The 21,936-nt window shown below is 41.9% G+C and overlaps 1 long non-coding RNA gene and 1 other non-coding gene across 5 annotated transcripts in view; both read right to left on the bottom strand.

The window, feature by feature from the left end:
- The window catches only part of LOC110143777 (uncharacterized), a 527,857-nt gene that overhangs the window by 96,036 nt on the left and 409,885 nt on the right, over nt 1-21,936 (bottom strand). Inside the window, exons 4-6 of one of the 4 annotated variants that reach the window (XR_011492757.1) lie at nt 18,742-18,883; nt 14,613-14,727; nt 7,301-13,927 (exon numbers count right to left, since the gene is read on the bottom strand). The exons of the other annotated variants lie outside the window; for them this stretch is intronic. This is a non-coding gene — a long non-coding RNA (uncharacterized lncRNA). Of the gene's footprint in view, nt 1-7,300; nt 13,928-14,612; nt 14,728-18,741; nt 18,884-21,936 lie in introns of those variants that run through there. 4 annotated transcript variants of the gene reach the window in all.
- On the bottom strand, nt 7,853-7,925 carry TRNAG-CCC (transfer RNA glycine (anticodon CCC)). Its single transcript has one exon. It is a non-coding gene; the product is annotated as a tRNA-Gly (tRNA).

The following is a 21,936-nucleotide window of genomic DNA, read 5'->3' as shown; positions in this document are numbered from 1 at the left end:
CCATACCAATGGTGGAAAATATATTTTTGATTTAAAAGTTTTGTATATTTAGGCACTGTATTTGGGGTTTGTGTGAAAAGACAAATAGGCAACTCCATAGAGACTGAAAGTAGATTCATAGCTGTCAAGGCATGAGGATAAGGAATGGGGAGTGACTACTAACAGGTCTGGGGTTTTTGAGGGGGAGGATAATGAAAATGTTCTGAAATGAGATAGTTGTGATGGCTTTGCCTCCTTGTAAATATAGATATGAATACACTCAGTTATACACTTAAAATGGTGAATTTTATGCTATGTGAATGTATATTGATACAAAAGTTATTGAAGCACAAGATAATAGGTGGTAAATAAACAGTGCAAGTTTCTAATTTTATTCTAAAATATTTTATAGTTTTTGTGTTGTAAAGATGAAAATACCCAAGTTAATACTAGAGACTAAAGTATTCTCTAGAAACCTCTCTAATGGTTAAATTAGTTTTAGCAAGCTCTGGATTATTTGCTATAATATTATCTATTTTTAGGCCTGGACTTTTAAATTATTTCTGGTCTTCACAAATGGATACTTGGAGGAAATGTGCACAAAATATTTTACTAAAATTGGTTATTTTTCAAAGATAGATATTAGTTGGTTCTCCTTTATCCTTTTTCTGTTATCTTGCCTTTCAACTATTCAGAATTGTTTTTTTGAAAAGAAAAGTATTTTGTGGTATCTCCCTCCATTTTCCTTCTCATTGAAATACTAAATTTTTATAAAAATGGATTTTTGTTACACAGTGTTAAACATAGTCATTTCAGCTGAGTTTCTCTATGCAGTCTCCAGTTACTCACAAAGATGAGAGTGACCCATTTATTAAACATCCCTGCCACATCCATTGGATCATAGAAAAAGCAAGAGAGTTCCAGAAAAACATCTATTTCTGCTTTGTTGACTATGCCAAAGGCTTTGACTGTGTGGATCACAACAAATTGGAAAATTCTGAAAGAGATGGGAATACCAGACCACCCGACCTGCTTCTTGAGAAATCTGTATTCAGATCAGGAAGCAACAGTGAGAACTGGACATGGAACAACAGACTGATTTCAAATAGGAAAAGGAGTACGTCAAGGCTGTATATTGTCACCCTGCTTATTTAACTTATGTGCAGAGTACATCATGAGAAAGGCTGGGCTGGAGGAAGCACAAGCTGGAATCAAGATTGCCGGGAGAAATATAAAAAATCTCATATATGCAGATGACACCACCCTTGTGGCAGAAAGCAAAGAACTAAAGAGCTTCTTAATGAAAGTGAAAGAGAGTGAAAAAGCTGGCTTAAAGCTCAACATTCAGAGAACAAAGATCATGGCATCTGGTCCCATCACTTCATGGGAAATAGATGGGGAAACAGTGGCTGACTTTATTTTTTGGGGGCTCCAAAATCACTGCAGATGGTGACTGCAGCCATGAAATTAAAAGATGCTTACTCCTTGGAAGGAAACTTATGACCAACCTAGACAGCATATTAAAAAGCAGAGACATTAATTTGTCAACAAAGGTCCGTCTAGTCAAGGCTATGGTTTTTCCAGTGGTCATGTATGGATGTGAGAGTTGGACTATAAAGAAAGCTGAACGCCAAAAAATTGATGCTTTTGAACTGTGGTGTTGGAGAAGACTCTTGAGAGTCCCTTGGACTGCAAGGAGATCCAAAGCTGTCCATCCTCAAGGAAGTCAGCCCTCATTGGAAGGACTGATGTTGAAGCTGAAACTCCAATACCTTGGCCACCTGATATGAAGAAGTGACTCATTTGAAGAGACCCTGATGCTGAGAAAGATTGAAGGCTGGAGAAGAAGGGGACAACAGAGGATGAGATGGCTGGATGGCATCACCAACTCAATGGACATGAGTTTGGGTAAACTCCAGGAGTTGGTGTTGGACAAGGAGGCCTGGTGTGCTTCAGTCCTTGGGGTCGCAGAGTTGGACACAACTGAGCAATTGAACTGAACTATCACCTGAGGAAACTTAGTTCTCTTTTTCCTTTAAATCTTTGGAACCTGAAGCTACAAACAGGAATTCTATTAAAATACATTTGAAAACAATTCATCTTTTACAGCATAGCATAAAACTTAAAATACACTTAAAGAGGAAGATGAGAGTGCAGTTTGTGAATTTCATCAGTGTTCTCATTGAAGACAGGAATTAGGATGTCAAGCAAAAACCCTGACTGAAACTAAAACAAAGCTAGGTGATAAAGTATCCCCCTGAACCCCTAATATGAACAGGTAGGGAGAAAGGAGCGTCATATCATCTACAAAATCAGCATAACATCAGCACCTATATGGGAGGAAACCCAAGGAAGTTAGGGTGCTGACAGACTTAAGAACGCAAGATCTTAAGCCTAACTCACAGATACCCCCCTGGAAGTTAAAGCTAGCTAATTTAATACCAACAGTTGAAAGTAGGAGGGATTTTGGTACAATTCACAATATGTGTAATAATAAAGAAGCTAGCAACACAGAAACCCGATAGTATTGAATTGGAATTGGAAAAAAATTAGCATAAACTCAAGATATATTTCATCTTTAGGTAATATACTTGCTAGTTCTGCTTCCTGGAAAGACCTATAAATACTGAGCCACTCTTTAGCAATGGACCTCCTGAAATTTTTTACTCCAAATAAAATTTTTCATGAAAGAAAAAAGTCACATCTGAGAAATGTGTATAAACCTCTAACTCCATGTTCAGAGCAGGAAATATACAAAATAAGCCTGAAAATATACAAAATAATCCTAGAAATATACAAAATGCCCAAGGAGCACTGTGTCAAAAGGACGTGGGAACCAACCTGAGGAAGCTCCTACTGAGCAAAGATGGGGCAATTTGAAAATCAGTAAAGACAGTAACTGCAATGAAATGAAATGTATTAAAAATGTTGCAATCAGTGAGTTGAAAGAAAGGAGAGAGAGAGGAAGGAGGGAAGGGAGGGGAAGGAAGGAAGTGGAAAATAACTAATTGCTAGTGAACCAACTTATTATTTGCCAACTGATAAAAAGAGAAAAATGAAGCATTTTTCTTATCCTTCCTAAATGAAGTTATACCGGTTAAATAGTAGATAAGTGAAAACTTCTCTGTATAAAAGCATCCCAGCTAGTACATGAGTAAGGAATAATAAAGTTAGGGTATCACCAACTTAAAAACCCAAATTAATTAATGGATCTCAGCATGAAGTGTCAATAACTATTAATACCATGAAGTGACATCATGTACTTTCTGATGAAATAATTCAACATCACCTATGAAGTGGTCTTGCCAAAAAAAAAAAACCCAACTGGATATGATTATGCCTCTAGATCCAACTACCTATTTACAGGAAATATAGAGGATAGAGGAACATGCTAAATGATACCAACAATATGCAGTCAGCAGAACTCAGAATGTAAAAAGTTATAGGACATCCAGACCAATTTATTTGATAAATAAATATGAGAACAAAAAGAGATAGATTATTAGTTTATTGAAAGAGACTAAGAAATATCACTTGATAGCAACATATTGACTTTATATTAATTCAGAACAAGTGAAAAAAAAATACATTATTGGAGGATGTGGAAATTGGAAAACTGAATATTTGATAACATTACAAATTTTTATTTTTTACTGTGATCATAATGGTATTATGGTTGTGTGTGTATGTGTTAAAGTCTTTATGTTTTAGAGATATATGGAACTATCAAAAGATTAAAGGTACTTGACATTTTCTTCAAAATAATATGGAGAAGGGAATTGGATGTAAGTAGAGAGAAGTACAAAGATCAGCCATAAATTGAAAGAATTATTAAATCTAGGGGGTGGTACATGGGAGTTTATTATAATATTTCTCCTACTTCTCTGTGTTTAGAGTTTTCCGTGATAAAAAAAATTAAAAACAAAATTATTTAAAACGTATTTTAAGGAAAAAATGGAATGTGAAATTCATATATATCAGGGTTATTATCAATGCTGTGATAAAACTTTGTTTTATACCAATTGGTATTGAAAATATTCAGTAACTAAAGCCACTAAAGTAAGCACTAGAACATTTGACTATGAATTAGTTAGAAAATTTCATTACTCATTTTTGCCCCTAAACACTGCTGGTACTGGCCTAGGTTTGGAAAATTGACTTCTAGCATTATTTAACCTTTAATATCTGTGTGAACCTAAACAAAACCACCTGTTGATCTGTGCTATGCAAACAATTGGAGGGCTGCTCAGTGCAATGAACCAGCCTCTAGTTTAGAAAGTGCTTTAAATTTATACTCCATCCTGCCAAAAATTGAAGGAAAATAATAAAAATTGAGTTAGAAACAATTAAGCTAACCTGAAAGATTATGAAAATTTTGTTCTTTGCTGAAAATTCCCAATTTTCATCATAAGTGACTACCACATAATAGATATCCTAAAAGCTGTGAATGAGTGAAAGGATGGAAGGATGGATGGATGGATGGATGGATGGATGGATGGATGGATGAATGAATTTTATATAAGTGGATTCCATGTTCAGTTCAATTGTTCAGTCCTGTCTGACTCTTTGCGACCCATGAACCACAGCATGCCAGGCCTCCCTGTTCATCACCAACTCCCAGAGTCCACGCAAACCCGTGTCCATTGAGTCAGTGATGCCATCCAACCATCTCATCCTCTGTCATCCCCTTCTCCTCCTGCCCTCTATCTTTCCCAGCATCAGGGTCTTTCCCAATGAGTCAGCTCTTCACTTCAGGTGGCCAAAGTATTGGAGTTTCAGCTTCAATGTCAGTCTTTCCAATGAACACCCAGGACTGATCTCCTATAGGATGTAACTATAAGTAAATCCCAATGTAGTCATCGTAGACTGTGAATATTTATATTTAAATTTCAGCAATGTTCAGGCTACAGTTGCATTGTTCTACTGTCTAGATTAGTGGTTCTCTCTGAGCCCTATACTCAATTCTTCAATTTGCCTTTTAAACAAACTCTCAGGTGATGCAAATACTGCCAGTCTATGGAACACACTTTGAATAGCATTGGGAAATCCAGATTTTGTCATCAACCATCAACACCAGAATTATTTGGAGAACTTTGTAAATATTCTGATTTCCATGATTCTCCTCACACCTACAGAATCAGGATTTCTGAGAGTCTCAGAAATACAAATTTTAAGAAGCTCCTTGAGTCATTCTTATGCACACTCGAGTTTGAGAGTAACCTAGTCTAGTGCCGTCCAGTAGAACCCTCTGCGATGATGGAAATGTTACATATTTGCTCTGTCCAGCGCAGTAGCAATTAGCCACATGTAGGTAGCAAGCCCTCGAAGTGTGGCTACTCTAAGAAACTAAATTTGTTTAATCTTACTTTCTTTTCATTAAATGTACATGTAAATTGCCACTTGGGGCTAGTGGTTGCCATATTAGACTCCGAAGGCCTAGATTTTTTTAAGCTTACTTTCTTAAAACTGGAGTTTCTGTCACGGCAGAAGGGGAGACCCAGGTGTTCCTAGGATCCCACTCTTTTCTGCTAGAGCAATCCCTCATTGGTTACCTTGGGCTTTCATGTGATTTTATGGTCCCTCAACCTCCTGGAGTCCATGCCCATACAGGAACAGCCCTAAAGCTCCTGTGAAAAATAAATCAAAGTGCTTGACAAAATTTCTGAATGAATGGCACATAGTTAGGTTAATGGGTTAATTATTTATCTGCCAAACAATTATGCCTTGAGTCAATTTTAATACTCCTCAAGGGATTCCCAATAGGTTCACCAACTTATTATCTCATTAATCCTCATAACGACTTTATAAGTAGGAAAAAGGATTCAAGTTATTATCCCCATTTCACATGTAGAGAAACTGACTCTTAAAGGAAGTGAGCAGTCTCTGAAATCTCCCCAACAATTCCTATATGAGATGTTATTATTTTTTTTGTACTTATTCTGTGTAAGTAACTAAGGTATCCTATACTCAAGGACAACTCAGTAGTACTTTAAAAAGCAATTTACTTTCTTTGGCATGTAAGTGTTCATGAAGATGGAACCCGGCCCCTAAGAAAAATGGTACAAAGCCAAACTGGACTCAGATATTCTAGGCCTTCTAGAGTTTCATAGCACAGCCACAGGCTGCCAAGTGAATGGATGAAAGATAAATAGATACATAGAATATTTATTTAGCGGAGAGATGTCCAAACTGGCATAACAATGCACATACTAATACATACTAACAACATATGTACTAATTATATTCTTTTACATTTTTTCTTTTAAAAATCAACAGTAGGGATAGGAAGATTGTTTTGAGTAGCATAGAAAATGGGAGATTGGAGATGGGATAATAAGACTCTCTCTCCAGATGACAAATTTCAGGTCCTCCCCAGGTGATTTAGTTGCATAGCAAGATTTATGCCTCCGGCACCATCCTCAACTAGACAGACAGAGACAAGACCATAGGCCAGCGAAGTCAAAGGCATGAAATAATAATTAGCTACAAGTAGCCCAAGGAGACTCGAAAGTGCTGTCAGAGTCCAAAATTTGCAAAGCCCGCTGCCGCTTCACTTTGCTTTATACAATGTCATTTGACTTACCTACACAAAGCCTAAAGGAATGTGAAAGCAAAGATCTCATGGATGGGTTTGCTCTGCTGGGAGGAGGGAAAACTCCCCGTGGCCTGTTCCCTTTCTTTAAAGCAGAGCTTCCTCTCAGTAAGCGGTAGGGAGGGCAGATTCTGATGGATGCTGGGGGGCAGGGAAAGGGAGAAGGAGAGGGAGATGAGTGCTTGAAATTGGGATAGCATCCCAGTGTTTCAAATGGAGAACCCTCCAAGAAGAGAGGCCCTGGGTAGACTTTATTCACTTAATAGACTTTAAGTGCCTGAGGACACAGTACAAACTTGTATCACATTATCAGACAGGCCCCCTCACGGCATCAGTGTCGGCTGAGGCTCATGAATATGTAAATACTATATGTATCTTGGAAACATGCTTGACAAGAGAATAGCTAAAATGAACTGATTCTAGTTATAAGCCCATCAGCCTGCCATTCTTTATGTTTGAACAGGCAGGCTATTGCTAGGTGACAGATCATTAAGGCTATCTACTCAGTCAGCGGAAATGAAGAAATAATTTGTTCCTAATAACCTTCAGATGACCTCCCAGGCAAAAGGGAGTCTTTAAAGTGCTGTCTCTGCCGATACGTGTCAGGCAGCGCGTGGGGTTCTTCAGGCCCCGCAGTCAGAGCAGGGCGGCTGGTGAAACAGATTAATAAACACCTACTGACAGGGACATATCGGGAAAAGATCTCATCACCTGCCATTATTGGGTTGATGAATAATTCAGAGCTCTCCATCAGAGCTGGGAATTTCAGGCTGCGCGGAGCTCTGTACTCACAGGGAGGGGGAGGCGCAGAGACACTGATCCCCAGCATTAAATGGAGGCAGAGGCGCTACACTTCTGTCCCAGATTGTGCAGGCATCGAGGAGAGGGGGGTGGAAACGCAGAGGAAGATTTGCCTCCTCAGGAGGTGACTGGTAGGGTTGAGGCCAAGAGCCAGTGGGAAACTTCGCAAAGACACCCGATTGTCATGAGAAGTTTAGTGGCCAGGATGGCCCGGCTCTTATCCACCCATTACTGTTGTTGGTGAAAGAGGCCTCGGCCTTCATTTCTTCACCTTGCTGGTGGATTCCAGAAGAACACATAGGTCAGCCTCTCCCACACAGCCCTCATTCCTTAGGTAGTTCTAAAGTATTTATTTATTTGACTACCTACCCCTCCCCCCATCTTAGTTGAAGCACATGGGATCTTTTTTAATTGCAGCATGCAGGATCCTTAAACTTAGTTGCAGCATGCAAACTTTTAGTTGTGGCATGTGAGATCTAGTTCCCTGACCAGGGATCGAACCCAGGCCCCCTGCATTGGGAGTACAGAGTCTTAGCCACTGGACCACCAGGGAAGTCCCATTCCTTGGGGACTTACTCTTGCCCTCATTCCTACTTTCTCTGTATCTGTGAGGAATTATTTGCTCTCCACATGCAATCACTGTTAACAGCTTTGGGGTCAGATAGGATTTGGGGGGACCTCATGACCATCTCTATCTACCAGCTGTGCAATCCCGACCATACTACATGACCTCTCTGGGACACAGGTCCCATCTGTAAAATGGACCCAGTAATGTCTGATTCAGATAGTTACTGTGAGGTTGGAGAAACAACTCTGCATGGAGAAGTCCTGGCCAAAGGCTTGTACTAACCAATGCCCACTTTCTACTGGAGACATATATTGGCTTCCTTCATCTATCCATCTGTTTTTTGACCAGAGACATGGCAGGAAACAAGTTGTACAGGCAAATTTAATAATCCAAGGAGAGTTAAATAAAGAGGCCATTTCCATAGGTGCTGGCAGGGGTTAGCAAACCACCTAGGGATAGTGACATGCCCCAGACCAGTATCAGCCGGGAACCCTCTAGACCTTTAGGGGCAGGAGGAGAAAGCCAGCTGCTTAGGACAAGAGATTTACTGCCAGACAAAGCCTTCTGTGGAAGGTCCTGGCCAACCGAGGTGTCCTGGCATGTTGGGAGCACAGAACAAGTGTTTTCATGCTCCTGCCCTCTAATCCCTGCCAGGGACTCCCTTTTACTGACCCCAACTGAATGCCAGGCAAGAGGTCTATTGATGTAAAGATCAGCTACCTGGGGCATAGATTGAATCTGTAGGAACAAACAGAAGAGATCCAATATATTCACCTAATTGATCTGATAGTCTGCACTTAATCCATCTATGGTTCCTTTCAATATGTGTGAATTAAAAGCAAGGCAAAATAAAGGGCTTATCTATGCATTCGAGGACCTTATAGACTAGACTAGTTGGGGTGAGGGAGAGAAAGAGAAAAAGAGAGAATAAAGAGAGGGAGAACTGGAATAATATAATGGAGTCAAGAAAATTTAGGTCCTCCTGTAAATCATCGCATATCCTTTACAAAGTTACTCTCTCTGGTTCTGTTACCCATAAACTTTGTACAACTTGATGTCACAGACTTTTCCTAAGATGGAGTGAATGACCTGAAGCATGATAACTGAGTAACTCCATCAGTGATTTTCTCTTCCCATTCTCAAATAAATAATGGCATGGGAGACAAAGATTGTCATTCCTTGGAATGCAGTCACACATCTCCTGAATTTGAACTTGATTTAGAACTCATTGAGCTAAAAAACACTTTTGTTGAAATGAATACATCATTCAAAACTTATTTAATCATTCTGATTCAACCCAATTTGAGTTTTACTGGGCTGGGACTTTTTGACTTTAGTCATAAGGTAGGAGAAAATGTGATGTCTTGTTCCTAAAAGATAAGCACAGAAAAGCCTCTGGGCATAAAAATAGAATGACTATGTGTAGACCTTTCTGAGAGTCAATCAGCTGTAATAAAACATCATTTTAAAGAATTTTGTTAATTGGCTTAGAGATAAAGTGCATTTTCAAAAACATTTGGTTTCAAGAAGTAGAGTGAACATTAGGGCACGTTTGATCATTCTAGTGCTGAGAGCAGGCAGAGCATGAGACTAGAGAAGATAGAGAAGTGAGCAGAGCTGGGAAGGACAATGCAAACACAGCAGGGATGACCCTAAATTGGATACAATAGAAAGTCTGGATCATCTGAATTTCTATCCATCTGGGTCATTCTCTTTCTTGAGCATTCTGAATACCTTTGGTTCTAGTGCATCTTGTATAGAACCCTTAGAAATAGCATGCGAGAGGAAGAAGTCTCCCATCAGGTCTCAGATGGTCTTAAAGAATAAATTCCTTGGTCATTTGATTCCAGAATCAATATGGAATACATTCATTCATTTATTCATTAACTCATATTTTCAAGAAATATTTATTGAGGACCTATTAGATTCCAGAAACTCCTCTGGAAATATGTTTCTAACTGACATTGATACCACGTGTGCCTGTGTGGTAAGTTGCTTCAGTACTGTCCGACTCTGTAGCCCCATGGACTGTATGTAGCCTGCCAGGCCCCTCTGTCCATGGGTTTCTCCAGGCAAGAATACCGGAGTGGGTTGCCATTGCCCTCCTCCAGAGGATCTTCCTGGTCCAGGGATCGAACCTGCATCTCTTATGTCTCCTGCGTTGGCAGGCAAGTTCTTTACCACTGATGCCATTGATACCATAGTCAAGGGAAGTCCCTGAATTTTAAATGGTGAAGTATAGCCAACCATAAGAGTATCCCAGGCAGACAGAAGGATACAAAGGCCCTGGAAGTCTGACCAAGCTTGGTCTGTGTGAGGAGCATGAGGGTGACGTGGCTAAAGGGTGGTGAGTCCGGGTTGCAAAGCCTAAGACTGGAGAGGAAGGAAGATAGCAGGCCATGGGGCTTCATGGGGGTGCTCACTACCACGTCTCCAGACTCCAAATAATGAGGAAAAGCACATCGCAGCCGGAAGTTCAGCACCTGAAGTCTTCACATGCAACCTTGCATCATGATTCAGCAGATGGAAGCCACAGGGCAAGCACAGCCAGTGTGATGTGAAGGTGCCTCAGGGATGTGGTCAAGCCACAGCAGACTTGTGCCCAAGGTACATCTCCTCTGCCATCCTTACTTTGTTATCCAATATATTTGCGTTTGTGCTCATAGTTTTGATAGGGAACGGTCCAAAAGGCCATGCTTTACCAACACTTTCTCCTGAGGCTTCCTCATAGCACAGGCCGCTCCGATTTTAGAAAGGGACACAACAGACTGACTAGCCAGAAGTACCCAGCCTATCCACACACAAGGGGGTCGGAGGAGCACCTTTGCTCAGGAACGGAGAAGGGTCCCAGCACCTCAACTACTCACATGGCCTTTCTCTTCTACAAGACTTATTTTCACTGTTGGGTTGGAACTTGAAGGGAACACCAGGATATGTTTTCTGGACCTTTGATTTTTCTCGTGGGTTAATTTCAAACACCTTCAAAAATATAATTCCTCTTCTGTACGCTGACAGGGGGAGAGTCAGTCTCCTTTAGAAATGTGTCTGAAAATGAATAAGTATGTCATCTCTGGAGAAGTTCCACTGATCATTTTTGTCCCCATTTTGGCTATATTCTCCTCTATGTTGCTTGTTATCTGAAAGTATCTATTTGTTGCTGTTGTTGCTTTTCCAGGAAATCACCTCTGGGCTCTGCCATGCAATGGAACCTTTTGTCAAATGCAGGCCCATTAGTGTAATCAGTAGCCATTACCACTTAAAGCAAGTCAGTTACTGAAGTATTATAAGCAGTTAAACTTGACAGTAAAGACACTAAGCTAAAGAAAGCAGGGGGTGGGGGGGGTAGTAAAGATTTACAGAGAATGTCAAAATGGAAAGCTGTTTTTTGTCCCTTCCTTCCCTACATCCTTAGATGGAGAATGATGAAGAGTTTCTTACACCAGTAGGATTAAGACATCTGCTGGGAAGGAAGGTGACACCAGGCAGAGAGTCTGGGAGAGTAAATCCTAACGAGGGTGACCATATGTTCTGGTTTGCCTGGGAAAGTCCAAGTTTCCACCTGTTCTTCTGGCACAGTTGCTAACAATTTTCTCCCTTCACTTTCAAAAGTGTCCTATCTGGATGGTAAATTATGTGGGGGCTCTAGTCCTAATTCTGCCTCTTCCACTAAGTAGGTATACGGCTCAGGATAAATCCCTCACCTCTCTGGACTTGGTTTCTCAAGAGTTTGGATGAAATTATAACTAAGGTACTCTTTACCCCAATATTCTATGGTTCCAGTAAGGATGAAAGAAGGAAACATAGAGTTTTGTAGATTTTGGAAGGTGTGTACTTGTAGGTAAAGAATATCATTTATTTCTAAGGGGAAAGTTTGCTTCCTGGTTTAGCACAACTGCCTTTGTCTTAACTAACAAGCATTTGTTGATGATGGTTGGTACTACACCTAAGATCTTAAATGTATTATCTTATTTAATCCTAACAAAACTACCTTGGTTTCTATCTTACATGGACTGATAGTCACTTCAAACTATCTTTCAAATCTAAGTGTATCTGACTGTAAAATAGTGTTCTTAACCATGATGCCACATCTAGGATACTTTGAGCAAAAGGGAAGAAAGTACTCAGTGTATCAGTCGGGATAGGCTCAAGTGTGCTGTGGTAACAAAAATCCACAGTCTTTCTGGCTCACAACATTTATTTTCCAGTCATGTTGCAGACGCATCAGAGGTTATCTGGGAGCAGGGCTCTCTGCTGTTCTTTCTCCAGGACCTAAGCTCGTTGAGTAGCAATCTCCTTCTGTAGCCCCCTCTGCACCCTAGCCCCGGTGCATGGGCAGAAGAAACACGGCAGCTTGTACACTGGCCCTTAAACCTTCATCCAGAAAAGACCACATCACTTCTGTTCACAATTCATTGAGCACAATCTCATCAACTCAAGTCATATGACTACGCCTAGCTGCAAAAAGGCAGGAAGTAAAAACCTACGATGGACCAGAAATAATGGGAACAATTGGTGAAAAGCACTTAGTGACCACCACACCAAGGTAGTCCTAGAACAAAAGGTCTAAAGTCCCTCTCACAGCTTTAAAATCATCTGAGTTTCAATCACCGTTAAGCAACATTTCATAGAAGTAGGTGTGCACTGTTTACTCTATCTCTCTCTGCTTTATTAAGCCCTTTGTTATCCACAGACTTACTAGCTCATCTCTGTTAAAAAACATCCTTTCTATCCAAATAAGCAGATAGAATTTAGAATGATATGGATATAAACTACTCCTAATCCACTTATGCCCCTCCTCTCAGGTCTCAGCTGCATCCACTGTGCAACCGAGAGATGACAGTTCAGTGAAGGAAAGGTGTGTTTACCTCGGGAAAGAGTGTCTTTATGACACTGATCTGCTCTGATGAACCCACTAATGTGAAATTTCTGACCCAATAGGCAGTGATTGCACAGCTCTGAGACTCCTCTCATTATTCATGAAATATGTGCCGTGCAGTGTCAGTGCTCTCCCGGCAGACTCGCTGCCAAGCAATTACTCATTTCCATCACTTAGCTATTTTATTATTATTATTTTTCAGTGGGTGTCTATATATTCACTGCACTTCAAGAAGCAAAGCACAGTCCCAGAATGAAAATGATGCTTGTCTTGTTTGATTTTAAATAGAAAAGCACTTTAAGTCCTTAAAAATTGATGTTGTTTTAAACTTTACAGCAAGCAAGAGAGGAAACTGGTAGCTGCAGAAATAAATGGAGAGCAATCAGGCTCATTTCCACTGTTACACATATTTGCTACCTAAGAGCTGCTGGAGGGACTAACTTATATGTCCTGATTTATTTCTCTGATTCCCCCAGGAGCCCTTAAGAGGAACAATGAACCTGAAATGGTTACGGAGCTCTAGTTGAGGTTCATTGTCAGAGGCAGGAGTATTCATGTACAGAGACCCATGCTTGGAAAATGGACAGGTTCCAGGAGTCATGTCCCCTTCTCATCACAATGTTTGCTAGTATAACCCTTGCAGATATAAAGTCTAATGTAAAAGAATGGCTGCCTTTTACTGCTATGGGATAGAATCTGTGCAGAGCATTTGTATCCTGGAACAACTAAGGAACATTTCCAACACCAGATTTAATAACAGAAGAGTTTTGGAAGTGTGAGACTTCACTGAACAAAAAAGTCCTCAATCCTAAGCAGCAGTGCTCCTGCGTGGGTTGTCTTCTCAGATTCTGTAGTCAGATGCAGTGATGACCCCAGCACTTCACAGTCCCAATACCCACGCCTTCTCACGTGAATTTGTGGTTCCTTATTAAAAAGATAGCGTCCCGTTCTCTGTTTCTTGAGTGGTGCGCTGGTCTCATGCCTTCTTAGCCAGGAATGGTGCGGAAGTGGTAGCAGGCCAACTTCAAGTCTGTGCCTCCGAAGTCCTTGTGTGTTGCCACGTGACTTCTCTTGCCCCTTGCTATCACCATGGAAACGTGTCTGCACTAGCCTGACGGAAGAAGGGAAACAGAGCAGCTCTAGCCCTGGTTGTCTCAGTGAGGTCAGACGGACTAGCTGACGGCCAGCTCGTCTGACCTCAGACCCATGAACAAGCCCAGCCAAGATCAGCAGAGCCACCTAGCCAAAACCCCGGCTGACCCCAGACATGCAAGAAATGCATGTCTATTGTTTATTATTAAAAAGTCTTGTGACTCTGTTATACAAATCACATAAATAACTCACTCAAACCCCATCAGGAAATTAGGATTTTCTTTTTTTCCCCCTCTCCCACACCTAACTCTGATATATTTTATTTACTTTGGACTTCCAATTTTCTTCAGTTTCTTTACTCTATTTCACATATTATTATTAAGTACATATTGTCATGCTGGGCAGCATGGTTAATATAGGCACTGGTGAGTCAGGGAACTTTCTATGAAGGAGCTCTCATTCTAATACAGCAGTTCCCAATTTTTATCTCAGCTTACTAAGTGGATGGCATTAATATGTACAAGACACTCTCAAAAGCAAACTTAGACTCCTGAACAATTCCTGGTACATTTGTTCTTTCTCTACCCGTGTCTCCTACACCTAAGACATTGCACTTGAGAGCTGGTGAACTGAAGCAGCCCTGAAAGACTTGAAACATATCGTAGTGTCACCTTGAATCATTTATATGTTGTTATTGTACCTACCTTTAGTTGTAATTTATAACACACTTCGTTGCTGATTGCTGCATCCTGAGTTTTAACATCCCGGTTGAGAGCAAGTGGCCTAGTGAAAGGAGAATGCTGACATCCTGGGTATTAACTGCAATCCAAAGCATATTGAAAGAAGGGCTTAGCAAAAAATATAAGCAACAGACTGTGGCAGGAGGTCTCAGAAAGGAACAAAACATCCCACCTGGGGCACACAGGGATGCTTCCCAGAAGAGTTGACATCTGATCTAAACCAGAGTTTTGACAGAGTAAATTAAATCACTTCATTAGCAAGAAAGCACTCTTTATCCCACCTCCTGTAATCCCAGATGTCCCTCCAATCCTTTTGACTGGGTTCAGTCGGGGTTGAAATTTCAATCGAAGCAAAGAAATTGCACATTATTGCTGGACCTTACTGAGATAGGTGATGGGAAGGTAAAAGCTCAGACTCTGGAACTCTGAGCCCACCCTCCCCTGACTGTCACTATGTCTCCCCCAGAAGGATGTTTGAGAAGTCAGCCTTCCTCACTTAGGAGCCGGATCCACCAGTCCTCTGTCACCTGGCTAATGACAGAGCTGGGAGAGATACGGCTTTCTTCTCTCTGGGTTAATGTTCTAATTTATTGAGTGTTTGATGATCTTTAGATGCCCCTTCTAACCTTGGCTTCTGAATCATGTTTTCTTTTGAGTCTTGCCTGCCAGTCTAAGGGAAGAATTTATAGACATGATGCCCCCAACTCCTGCTTCAGAGGACCAGATCACAGGAGTCAAAGCTGATCTTTACAGAGGCCTTAGGGCTTCTAGAGGACTTCAGTTTAAGAAAAACTCTTTCCCTGTTTCCTCCTTCCATGCCTCTCCTAGACAAGTGTGATCTTTCGGTTTCACTCTAAGGCGCAGGTCTCCCAGGCGGTTTGCTCGTTATGTGATGGCACAGGAAGGAGAAACAGCCCCCATTGGAAGTAGGGATCAAAATGAGAGTGATAAAGTTCCATAGAACAGTATTGCATAAAGGAGGAGACCTGGAAAGGTGAATTCTTTCATGTAGTTTGAAAAAAGCGAGCTTCACTGGCTGGTGGAGAACCTGTGTGGAGCCTTTGCTCCCCTCTAGAGAACCACAGTGCAGACTTTTAAGAGCAAAACTAGACTATCCTCTACAGTTAACAGTTCCTTTGAGAAACAGCTGCCGGCCTGCTGCTTGGCCCTAATAGAGACTGGATGTCTGATGATGAACTGTAGACTTATAGAATACCTTGTTACCATTATGGCATCCCACATAAGGTGCTTCTGAGCAGGGAATCCATTAACAGTGTCTGATTCACCGAGCCATAAACTTGGGCAGGCACTGCACCATCAAGTGGGAATGCTCTATTTGAGAGGCCCCATGAACATGTGGCTCAAATTTTCATGATTCCCACTTTTGTTGTACTCCCTTCTTTCTCTCAGCATACCCCTATGACCAGCTGACCAAGGACAAAAAAACTTCATGCTTGCTCTATGACGATTTTGCTGGCAGCATCTAAAAGTAGGTGGTGGTGACACAGCCTGACTTGAGTGGCCTGAAGGACATGGTGGGGGGACATCCTGCAAGTAGGCAGAACTTGTGAGCAGTATACCTGGTTATTCTTTTTTGCCTAGAAAGAGAGAAAGCAAAGTATGAAACTATGTGGATTCAAGGGCATTGTCTAATGGTTTGGTTGGACGATTATGGACTTGAAGGAATACTATTAAGTGTTAGTGGAAGAAGGTTTGGGGAGAAATAAGTGGATAGGTCTCTCAGAAAAGACAAAATATGAAAAGATCTTTATGTCTCACCACAGAGAAGTTTAGAAAAAGAATAGATACATAGATACATAGTTTGTTATGTATCTATTTAGTTTGCTGTTCATCTGATACCATCACAACGCTGTTAATCAGCTATGCTACAATGTAAGATAAAAGGTTTAAAAAAAATAAAAGAAAGTAGATCTCTACAAATTATGCAAAAGGATGAAATAGAAAAAAAGCAGAGAAGTTCAATGATCCAGTGAGCAGGATGACCTATTCTGTGGATGTTGGTCAGCCTCTTTTCTGAGGCCCCCATCTTTGCTCATTGGGCTAATAGAAACAGTGGCCACGTCAGCAGGGCTGTTACGCGTGGACTCAGCCTTGTGAACTTCTATTGTCAAGCCTACACCACCTGCTCGAGGCCCACCGGTACATCTGCAGAAGCAATAGCTGCATAGAGATGACAGTTCCCCAAGGATACCTCTTGAAGCTCCCTCTTCATTGTTCCAGTTTGGTGGTTGGACAGGCTGGTTTTTCATATTTCTCTTCAGGTTCTGACTTCAGGAGATTTCTAGTGGGCATCACAAGGATGTATTAGCAATTCTTTCTTCTCTCCTTCAGCTTTCACTTCCAGATTTTCACCTTCCCAGCAGGGCAAGGGGCCACATTTGTATAAGGTCTAATTGCCATAATTAATCCTCTATTCCCATAACACTCATAAGAGCTTTGCTTCCCTAACTGAACCCAGGCTGGTAAATGGGGATTGGGATGAGTGAGTGTACCGTGCATTTTATCCACGTGAGGCCTTTCAAGTCATTTTCAGGAATGGCTGTTATGTGCGGCTTGTCTACAGTCTGAAAGGTGAGGGGGAAGACATCCCAGAAATCTTATTTCCTAAAAGGAAATTTTCCAAATCTAAAATAATGTTAAAATCTTTATTTGGTGGTGAGACTACATATGATTTATGTTTTGATCTTTTTCTCCTGCTACTATAACATTTTCATAAGAAATAGATTTTATCTATTACTTGATAAGCAAAAAATAACAAATTTTGTTTCAAATAAGATGAGGGGATTTTAAAAGTTCAGATCACCTGGTGACATATACATATACTACAGCATAATACAAAATCCATTTGTTGAATAGAGTTGAATTAATCAGTTTGCACCCTGTGTATACCAAGAACAGTTAGTTACTAATTCAAAATACACCCCAGCTTTCTGTAATGCAAACAATATATAAGAGAAGCTGAATGTGTTAGTGTGGCTCCTTCCACTATAAGAGGAGACGTTATAGATTCAAGTATGGTGGTTTATTGTAAGAATGCATTAGACAATAAAATTGCTGGAATTCTGAATTGTCCCAGATTTCCTGGTAGGACACAGTGCAGGAGACCCTTTGGAGCCTGGGCCTGAATTAAGGTTCATCTGGCTCAGAAACAAGTGTTGGGAACCTAGGAGAAAGTTATGGGTCTTTATTCATAAACATTTTGCTAATAGATAATTCAGATTCTTTCCAAGCTTTCTTTGTGTTTACTCACTATTAAAGAAAACTAGATCATTTATAAGAAAAATTTAAAGATCTATCTCATTTTTTATATATCACAAGTATTTTATCATATGAGCAATAAGGAGCAAGCAGGAAAGTAAACTGAGGTTTGAGATTGAGATTAATAATAAAAAAGCCTGGAAACAGGATAAAAAGAGATAAGTCACAGAGGCAGAGGAGACACCTAGGCATCTAGTGTAATAACCTAGGCCAAACCTAGGCCAAAAAATAATGTAAACCAACTCAAGAAACTGGCAAGCAGAACCAAAAATTACGCTGAAGAAACTATTAGTAATGAAAGTATCTCATTAGCCTAATTAGAAGCCTATTTGTTTCATGAAAAGCTGCATTTTATTTTCAAAGAGTAAAGAAAGGTTGGCCTTGCTTTTAGTCAGACATTCTGTGGGATTTTCAGTCCTATTGATTTGTTAGTTACAGATTTCTTCCTATCTGTCTGATAAGGCAACTTGATAATTCCTGCTCATATGACTGCTACATTTGAATGACTAGTTGACCATAGCACTGGTTAACTGTAGACAAGGCCGTGCTACAGAAACCAATAACTCCCAAATCCCAGTGGCGGCAAACCACAGAGCAGTTTCTCCCTGCTGGATGGAGCAGGTCCATCACAGGTCAGCTGTCCTGCAGCCTGGCTCTCAGATCAGGCTGAACGATTAGCCAGCGGCCACCACATGCCTTTCACCGTGGTCGAGGGGAAAAGTCAGTAGCCAATCATATACCAGCTTATAAAGCATCTGTCTAGAGAAGAACAGTATATTTCACTGGTCATAGTAAATCATATGGCCCCACTCACCTTTTAGGGAGTAGAGAATTGCAGCCCTACTGTGAGTCCAGTCAGAACCAGAAATATTTCTGTGAACAACTCTAATATTCACCCCGTTGGTTATGGCTTCTTTAGCAGGGTTATCTTGGCCACCTTGAATCTCATCAACTACCTAGAGATCAGAAAAAAGGCTTTAAGACTCCACCTGCAGCAGCAAGTAGTGACGCTATTAATTCCCACAAGCTTAGTTAGGAAGCCCTAAGGTCTTAGCTATTTATATAGTTGCAAACACCCAAGACACTTCCTGACAGATTATGGATGTGGAGTACAGTAATAGCCTTAGTAGAATTTCCGCTCTGGTTTCTGTCTTGTCAGGAATCTTCCCTGCTGTCTACCTAAGGCCTCCCAAGCTGTATCCAGGGCTTGTTCTTCACCTTCAGGCCCACGGTGCAGTGACTGTTGAGCAGCTGTCCTCTCCCACTGTGGGGATGACTGTGCATCCACAAGGCGTGGTTAGTGCAGCAGCGTATGCTAGGGGAGCACTTGGGAAGTGGGCTAGATGCAAAACAGAGGGACTTACTTGAATTAGAAGCACACACACAGGATATTCTGGTCTGCAGTCTTTGCAGCCCCCTCTCTGTTTGGCAGAGAAAATCTGTCTCCTTTCACATGACCTGCTAGCACTTGGGGTGTATTCTCTGTACCTTCTATTAAATCCAGTAGCCATCTCTTATTCTCTTGCATCCTCACATTCTGCGAACCAAAGAAGAGATGGTCTTTTGCAGTAGTTCTGCAGTCCTTGCCAGAAGTCAATGAAAAGCAGTTGTGCTCAGAATGAATGAGGGCCTTAGGACATCTCACATACTGGGTTCCACCTCGCTTTGCACCTGCCAGCCCCCTAGGTAAGGGTTCCCACAATTTCCTGATGATAAGAAGCAACAAGGGTACTGGTTAAAATATAGACTGCCCAGCCTATCCTGGGAAGATATGAATCAGAAGCTTTGGATAGGGGCCAGGAAAACAGTCTTATAAAAACACTTGAGGTAAGTCTTATTTTCAGGAAACTTTGGGAAACACTAACCAGTGTTTGTTCCCTTCCTCTTACAATACTTGGACATTTTTAGCTTTGCCAAACAACACTGCGAGCGTGGAGAATGATACCACCAAACCTTGCTCAGATAACCTCAATCCTTCCACTCTCTCCTATGGTCAACATTTCTAGCCTCTAGTTATATCATGTCTAGTGTACTCCCATGGAGCCTCGCAGGCGCTCAGTGGTAAAGAACCTGCTTGCCAATGCCGGAGGCCCAGGTTCAATCCCTGGGTTGGGAAGAGCCCCTGGAGAAGGAAATGGCAACCCACTCCAGTATTCTTGCCTGAGAAGTCCCATGGACAGGGGAGCCTGGCAGGCTATAGTCCGTGGGCTCACAAAGGGTTGGACACGATTTAGTGACTAAACCCCAACCGCAGTGTACTTTCATATACTTTCATATAGTGTTGGGCTATCATCTAGCTGTTTGACTAGGTATATTTAATTTCTTCCTAAAAGTAAAAATTCCCAAAAGTCAAAAATAGTATCTCTACTTTGTTTTCTCTTCCTCTTCCTCCTCCGATATCTAGCATCATCTGTCTCTATCTCTACATCTATCTCTATCATCTTTTATCTATCTTTCCATTAGAATGTGAACTCTATGAGGTCATGCAGCTTGCCACCTCCACAGCATTTAGACCTGTGCCCAGCATGTATTAGGTACTCCAAATAAATGAGTCTTGGCTTATGGGTCAAGTTAATAAGAAAGTTTTAAACAAGTCTGAGACATCTTAAATGTTACAAGGTTGCTGCTCTCCTAGCTGCTTTATCAACAGGACAATTCCCTTCTTTCCTCCTTTACCCTCTCTTTCCAGCCCCTGCCTTTTCCTCTGCCGAAACTGTCCTAAAGAGCATTGACCTAATTAATGCATAGAGAAACAAGCCCAGAGCTAGGTACAAGCAGTGTACAGTTTTTATATTTGCCACCCTGCAATCTATTCCTCATTTTATTAACAGGAGCCCTTTTAGGGAAACATCTCAGCCTCTATACTGAGGTAAGAGTGACCCAGACCCGACCAATCAGTATATGCCCTGGCCTCAGGGCAAGTCCTTTCCAGGCATGGCTGTGTGACCCCCGGGTCTAGTCAGAGTTTGGGACTTTGCTGGGACCTGGGCGAACACTGGCTCTTGTACTGCTGAGGTTGCCAGCCTGGAGTCCAGGGGGCTCTCCTGTGGAGGGTGCCTGCCTGAGATTGAAGCCAGCACAGGGAAGAACAGGACAAAGTGCTGATCAGAAAAGAAGACCGTCACGGAGAGCGTCATGGTGCGTGGGAACACGGCCAAGGGAACAGCTTATGGGACACACGCGCTCTGCGACCTCTTGCAGGCCAGAGGTTTTTCTAAATGCTCTTCCATGCTCCTTTTATACACTCTGCTCCCAAGCTATGAGCCATAGACTTGTTTCCGTGCTAGTCTGTGAGCTGCAGCCTGAGCACCAGGGCTGGATTTTCATAAGCTGTGTCCCCACACCGAGCACCCAGCACATGAGTGCTCCATGCTCAGCGCACGGCGGTAACACGATTCCGGGTGTGCGTCGAGTCGATTGCAGAGCTCAGCTCTGGGTTTCCTGACCTGAAAACACAAGGGGTGTGCCTCTACCAAAAATGAGAGCTACTCAGGGAAAACTGCTTCTTGATTTCTCGACCTTGCTGGGCAGAGAAGAGTCGACTGTAAGCTGAAATTGCTGGCCCTGCTCCATCTCCTCGCAGATGACAGCCTCTGGCCAGTTTGTGAGGAGACACACACTGAGAGGCAGACAGCAGCCCGTGCTCCTGCCAGCTGGGCCGCTTCTCTGCAGGCCTCTGAGAGGCTGGGAGACGGGGCGTGACAGAGAGCCAGGCCTGTTGCTCTGCTCACTGGAGGACGCCTGCGGCGGCCGGGACGACCCTCTCACACTGTGGGAAGCAGGAGGAGGGGTTCAGCCCCCACAGGCAGAGAACAAGAGGGTAAAAATGAGAGCAAGTAGAGGTTTGGGGTTTCGGTTTTAGCGACTATGCCTGAGGAGCCTGACAGCAAGCGTCCCACTGTGAGGATGTAGATCCGCTGGGTGGAAATGCAGACTGAGGCACAGCACCTGCCTCCTTCATTTTTCCTCTTTCTTTTCTCAGGTAATAGTCCTTCCCTCCAATTCTCAC

The sequence above is a fragment of the Odocoileus virginianus genome, chromosome 18, assembly GCF_023699985.2.
Source record: "Odocoileus virginianus isolate 20LAN1187 ecotype Illinois chromosome 18, Ovbor_1.2, whole genome shotgun sequence".
Classification (NCBI taxonomy): domain Eukaryota; kingdom Metazoa; phylum Chordata; class Mammalia; order Artiodactyla; family Cervidae; genus Odocoileus; species Odocoileus virginianus.
This window is presented reverse-complemented; position numbering and strand designations above follow the sequence as displayed.